A 6,856-nucleotide genomic window follows, 5' to 3' on the forward strand; every position below is an offset into this window, starting at 1 on the left:
AGGGCCACCCCCTCATGAGGTTTGAAACATCTCACACACACCCAGGAATCACTAGTACAATCTACTGCATCACTGGACCATCGAGTGTATGAATCATGAACATGAAACAACCAAGTCAAAGGGCGATAATGAATCCCTATGCTTGATCTGAGGTGTCGAACAAGAATGGAAGTTGGAACCAAGATACATCACCCTCTAGGTCGTTCTTCTGGAATAAATGAGATGATGTCGACAGAATAGGGCCCGTGATAAATGAGGCAATGAGGATCCTCAACTAAGGCACGAGGGAAAATAGTAATGTGAATGATGGACTGACACCAAGGATAATGGGGAAAAAGTGTGACTAAGGGACAAACAAATGACTCCCCTTGTCAGAGCATAAAGTGCATGGTTGACCTGGTAGAGACTGACTCAACTTCGGAGGGGATGGAGACAGTATGACTGGAGGCCAAAATGAGCAACACAGGATGAACGGTATGCAAATATGGATGGAGTACTGTGGCATGATATAATGGGAAATGAAATAGACTCCAAGAATGCAAGGATGACTCATCGCGGATGCTCTGAACAACGGTGACTCGATGATGTTGCCACACAGGCTAGGCCTGGTGGGGACCATCAAAACATGAGTAAATGATGGTTACCTCATGATGAAAATTGACATACGGTGTGAAAAGTATTGAGAGGAAGTGTACCTCAAAGTACAAGTGTTGCTTTATGACGAAATTTGATTTTGAGAGGCGATGAAGTGATCCTTCTTGGAAAAATGACTTCCTAGTTAAGTGTCAAATAATCAAAAAGTAAGGAAGACCCATTATACATCTCGATGAGAGCTTTCCAATGGTGCTGATGGTTCATCAAACTGAGCTACAGTCTGGTCACAATGGGCGACAGAAAAATTGGGGATTTTTCTATGAAAGGACATTTTCCCTCTAATTTGGATTCATTTGCTAAGTGAGTTGTGGTGAATTTGGAGAGGACGAAAAGGTCCTAAATCTTGTGGAGATCATACCATACAAATCGACCGTCAAAATCAGGATATGCGACTTTCAGGCAGGTGGCCTTACTCATCTCTTCAATTTCAGTGGTTTATTTCCTGATTTTTGGTACCTGACAGCTCCCTGAGAGACCCCTACTCTTGCTCATAGCCGCATCACACTTTTTGGGCCCAAAAGTGCAATTTTTCTCGCAGGAAACAAATGGAAACCTGCGAGCTCGCACTTTCTGGGCTGAAAATTGCGATTTGGGGCTAGAGAGAGGGTTGGTTCTCTAGCCTGGTGGGGGTTGTAGGCTGATCAGTGTAGACCATTATTTTCTTCTCTGAACTGACAAGACATGTGGTGTTTTGCAGGCATGGTAGAGCTAAAAATCAACTGGCGTGAATGAGACTTGGATACTCTTCGATTTGAGATCTAGGGGGATCAGGGGATTCAAGGGGCATTCACTCGTTATGGGGTTCTCAAGTTGGTAGAGAACCAACTGATGAGGGCAGGTGAGCCCTTGCTATCAAGAATTGTGAGCTATTGGGATCCAGACCAGGAGTCTTCATCATGTAGGGGTACAAGATTGAGCTCACATTATAGGATATTTACTTCTTGACCATATTGCCTCCCCTTGGAGTGGTGGGGGATATTCGTCTAGTGTTACCTTGTGGGAAGAAAATTACTGAGTTTATGGAGTGCCATTGTCAACAAGGTGTTCGTGTCAAGGGCACAACTGTCCCGCTTGTTGATCTAGAGAGGCTAGAGACATAGTCTATTGCCGCAACTATGTTACGGGTCCTGGGAAGCCAAGGGTTCCACCACATCACTATTGGGTAGATGATGTTGGTTGAGAGTGTTTTAGCGAGGACCTACTATGGGTGGGCCCAAATGATGTTGTCGTTTGTGAAATGACAATTAAGTCTTTGTAGGAGGCAGGTGAACGATGACTGCGCTTTTGGTACAGTACTGTGTGCATTCTTCTTTGAGAAGATACCCACGATCCATCCTCATGTGCAGATCTGAGATGGGATCCCATAGGAGCACAAGATGCACTGTTGGGAGAAACTACTGCAGAGAGGAGGAGGGGGAGTTGAACGGGTGTTCTGACCTGAGTTTTTCGCACATTAGGATCAAATTCCCCTCTACATTGACAATTACCCTTATAGTAGGATGAACTATCAGGGGGATCCTGACTTGCCACTTCCACCCGAGAGAGCATGGGGACCAGACGATAAGTATTAAGTTGCTATTTTTATGGTGCATTTCATATTTCTATCACATGTATATGGTACTGAGTGTAAAATATGTTGTATGCAGACATAGAACCAGTGAAGCCAGCAGGATATGCAGGTCGAGTGGCAGCGCCTGGGGCTGCAAATCGGGGGACATCATCATCACATGAGGGTCCAGAGGATATTGCATTGCTTGCTAATCTTCATTGTAGGTTTGATGTACTCTTGACTGGAGTTTCAGAGTGCGGATGGCATGAATTAGAGGATTGGTACATAGATGAGTGCACCGATCTTCCCTCAGAGCGATGAGGTATCATGCGATGCATGGTGATGGCTGGTCAGACAGTACATGATCTACGTGTATTTAGAGCTATGGATCCAAACACTTTTATGATACATAATATGATTATGAATTTTAAAGGACAATGGTGGTTCACCATTTGTTTTGTTTATGGTTGCCTTCTTTGGTATACATGTGCTAACTGCCAATCTAGAATGTTGTTTTCAGTGGTATCGGCATAGGTATTTTGGGCTCTAGGAACATGACTGAATGTAATAGTTTCAAATTCACGTACCAACATATTAACTCATAGATATTTTCTAAATAGGACTTGGTTATGCACATGATACACACCATTCAATTGCATGACAAGTAGCAAGGAATCTAAACGAACATGAAGATGAAGGATGTGATGAGCAAGGGAATCGACTAACAAACCTATCATTGCATCAAATTCGGCCTGATTATTGGTGGCAATGCACACGCCATTCGAAAGGACTAATGTATGCAAGGGGGTAAAAATGGCCCAGGATATCGAGACTAGATTCCTGGAGAAGCGACTCGCATTGTCGGCATGATCGATATATGGTGTGGATGATGGATCCATTTGAAAGGTGCAAAAGAAAACGGATGAGATGATGCAATCTACCTAACTTCATGCTAGAAATAAAGACACAAAAATCAAAGGGATGTGCTATGAGAAAAATTTCTTGAAGTAGAGTGCACTGGGAGAATTAGGAATGAAATGGCCTTCAGAATCCTCCACAAGTATGCCCCCTTGCCTAAGTGCAAGGGTAATCAGGGGTAGACATAGCTCCCATTGTGTCCTCATCGAAATGGAGGATTGGCGGACGGGAGGAAGACTGACTACATGATGCAACAGTATTACCTGGTGCATCAACCTAAGAAATAAGGTTCACATATGCATCATCTTGAATGGTAGATGACGAGGTAGTAGATGTAGGATCTACAGATGTTGAGACCTGGGATTCCGTCGAAGGAGGTTCGATAGAAGCCCATGTAGAAACCTCAGAAAGGTTTTCTTGCAAGGAACTCAAGGATGATGACAAGTAAAGGACATGGACTGTGGTGTCCGTCATCTCGACATCGAGGGGAGGGATCACAATGGTAGGACTAGAGTCCCCTTGTTCTGGTTGACTAGTGGTACCAAAATACACGGGTAGAGGAGTAGATGATCCACTACGAGTGGCCTCGTATTTGCGAAGTGCTTCAAGGAAGTCTCAAAATTCATCGAGAATAGGGCAACAATGGGAATAGTGACAATCATGATCATACAAGGCACAAGGGTGATTTGGGCACAACGTTTTGAGTTTCTTAGGTGGTCCTGGTAAATTAACATGGACTTCAGGGATATTTGACTCAGGGAACGTTTCATGAACCAAAGGTTTGAGTTGAGGAAGATCGGGACAATTATTGGTGATGTTCCCAACAACTTTACACAAAGCGCACGAAGGTGACGAACTTGGGGCCTTAGGGGTTGGAGGAGCTTGGGGAGCCTTGTCTTTTGATTCTTTCCTTTTAGCTTTGCCCCCTAGCTAGATGCTTTTGCAACAAGAGTGGGTTCCTGTTGAGGTTGTGATGGAACTAAAGCAGTGATAGGGGCCGTAGGGTTCAGTTGAATCGGGGTCAAAGCATGATAAGGTCTTAGCTGACTAGGTGGAATGCTTTCAGGGGGATTAATGTACCATACTGGGATCCCGAGTATCATATTAGGAAGAACCAACGAAGCCATGAAAGGGACAGAAAAAACTCCCAGAGGGGGGAATAAGAAAGTTATCTGGCCTACAGGGTAATATCCCAGAGGAATAGCTCCTAGATGGTTGAGACCTGGAGGAACAGTTCTTGTTGGAAACATAGGAGAGGCACCCACAAACAGAGGAAGTCCCGGGGGGGTGGATCCATAGGGATTGGCTAGGATGGAAACAATAAGGTGCTAAGCAGTTGGCTATTGATCGGATGTACCAGACTGCTTAACGGAAACCTGTGATGCTTGTAACATGCAAACACTCATAGAGTTAGGCTCTGAGATGGGAGGGGGAGGACCAGGGAAAGCACCCAACAGTGAGGAATCTTTATAGACTCTTGTTCAAACATTGGTGACGAGAGGTGAAGAATGTTTATCTAACATCAATGAGATAATGGAATCAGGGGAGGTCACGTATGCCGGCTCATAGTAAGTCAACTGATCCATGGTCACGATCTCCCTTTTGTGAGGAAAGCACATCTTGTGGAACACCGCAGAGGTGAAGGTTGACATGGCATATGTGTAACTATGACCTAAGAGAATGTTGTAATCCAAAGGGGCATCAATGACTTCAATGTCAACATGGACAGTCTTGCCCGCAAGAGTCACTTGGAAATTGTGGTACATGCCAAGGGCTAGGAGGAGTGTTCGTCCCAAGAATGCAAAGTGATAGTGGAGGGGGGCAACTCAGTGACTCAAGTTGTTGCCAAACAACAACGAAAATCACACAAGTGGATGCACCTTTGTCAATAATGCATTAGGACATGATGACATTACGAACTCAGACTGGTATTTGGAAAGCAACGGATGAAGGAAATGGGGGATTTCTTGATGTATCAACCAGAAAGACAATCAGATGATCGTCAGAAGGATCTACTACACCTAAGGCAGTTAGTCAAGATTTCTATTGATATGGTCATGACTGGAGGACTTCAAGTGTCGACATGGCAACAGGTGATTGCGCCAAGTCGTCTACTATACTATATGTATAGGCAGCTCGGTTAGAAGCTGCATTACAATGCAATGGTACCTTTGGGATCTTTGAAATGGCCTCAATGTTAGGTTGAGGGATTTGTAATAGACCATTTTGTGTCGTAAGAGTCTCAATAGATGCTTTGGTTTTGGACTCAGTGGCAGACGAAGTCGATGGCTTGTCATATTGACACGACCGAATTTGTAGGTTGATATTGAAGGGGTTAACCTCATCAAAATTCATCATAAGGATATTGTATTCATTAGGGCCAGAAACTTGGGGGGGATGGGCTGCTTGACCTGGTAGAGGTTGAGCAGCAACAAATCCTTGTTGAGGGAAAGGATTTGTGAGCACTGCCGGTTGAGATGGCATAGGATTCTGAGGCAATTGTTGACCTCTAGAAGCTGCTTGAGCTTCCTACATTTGGCGCATTTGGGTAAGAGAGGACACTCATGTGTATAATGGCCATGTACACCACAACATGAACAAGGCTTGTTCATATGAATAGCCTTGTTATGTTTGGGCTGGCTGCCCTGTTGCTAGTTGTTGGTGTTAGGTTGGTTCCCCTGGGGTTCACTAGGTTGATTACCTTGATTACCCTGGTTACCCTTGTTACCCTTCCCCTTATTCTTTTTCTTCAAATTTTGGGGATTGGTCACACTCTGTTGCACAAACAACTGGCCTTGAGGGGGCAGTAGCTGCTGGGGTTGAGGATGCATGGGAGGTTGCGACACTAATGCTTGAGAGGCTGGAGCACTAGGATGTGCATAAGGAGGAGCAATAGTTTGGTAGATAGGTTGGGGTCCTGAAAACATGTTTCTAGCAAGAGGGGCATGAGTATTAGAATAACTGGTGTCCCCTTGTAGATATCCATAACTTTGCTGAGTATATGGCGAAGGGTGTGAAAGGGTTCCAACAATACCATTGGCGGCATGCGCTGTCCCCAGTGCATTGGCACTTCCAGGATGAGGGAGGTCTGGAATGACGGTATAGACATAACCTGATTGTGATTAAATAAGGTCATATCTCAGAGCCGTTTGGAGAGCTTCTTCCTCAGTTTGAGGAAAATGGAACATGACATCATTTCCGATGGGTGCTAGAAGGCTCCTAAGAAACCAATATAGATAGACACGGTCTTCAAATGGCAGGGAATGACATGTGCTCCTCCTTCAATGCCATTCTTGAACATGGTTGGATAGGCGAGTGGTGGAGGATTGATGGAATGAGGTCAATAGCTTCGTACCAGTGTCATACCGGAGAGGTAACTAAAAATATGAAAGGAACGCTTTAACACACATCATGAAAATGGAATGAGATGCGGCAGGCTGGTCTACATACCATTTTGCAGTGTCTCTAGTGAGCGTGCATTGGAATAGCCAAAGACAAATGGAGTCATCGGTTATGGAGTTGGACAAGACCACATGTGGAAGGATCAGACATGGTTTGTAGGATCCTCTCCAACATTACCCTCAAACTTTGGGATGTCTAAGGGAAGCTTAGTCGGCATAGAAGGCTAGCCAACATCATGGTGTATGGGGTCGTTTATCAACTGGTTAAAATCCGGTAGAATTAACCCAACCATAAAGGGGAGCATGGAGGTTGCTAGAATGGTTCCTGAGACTG

This window comes from Pinus tabuliformis, chromosome 8 (assembly GCF_031772625.1).
Source record: "Pinus tabuliformis cultivar Carrire ecotype Pingquan chromosome 8, CPIR1, whole genome shotgun sequence".
NCBI lineage: Eukaryota > Viridiplantae > Streptophyta > Pinopsida > Pinales > Pinaceae > Pinus > Pinus tabuliformis.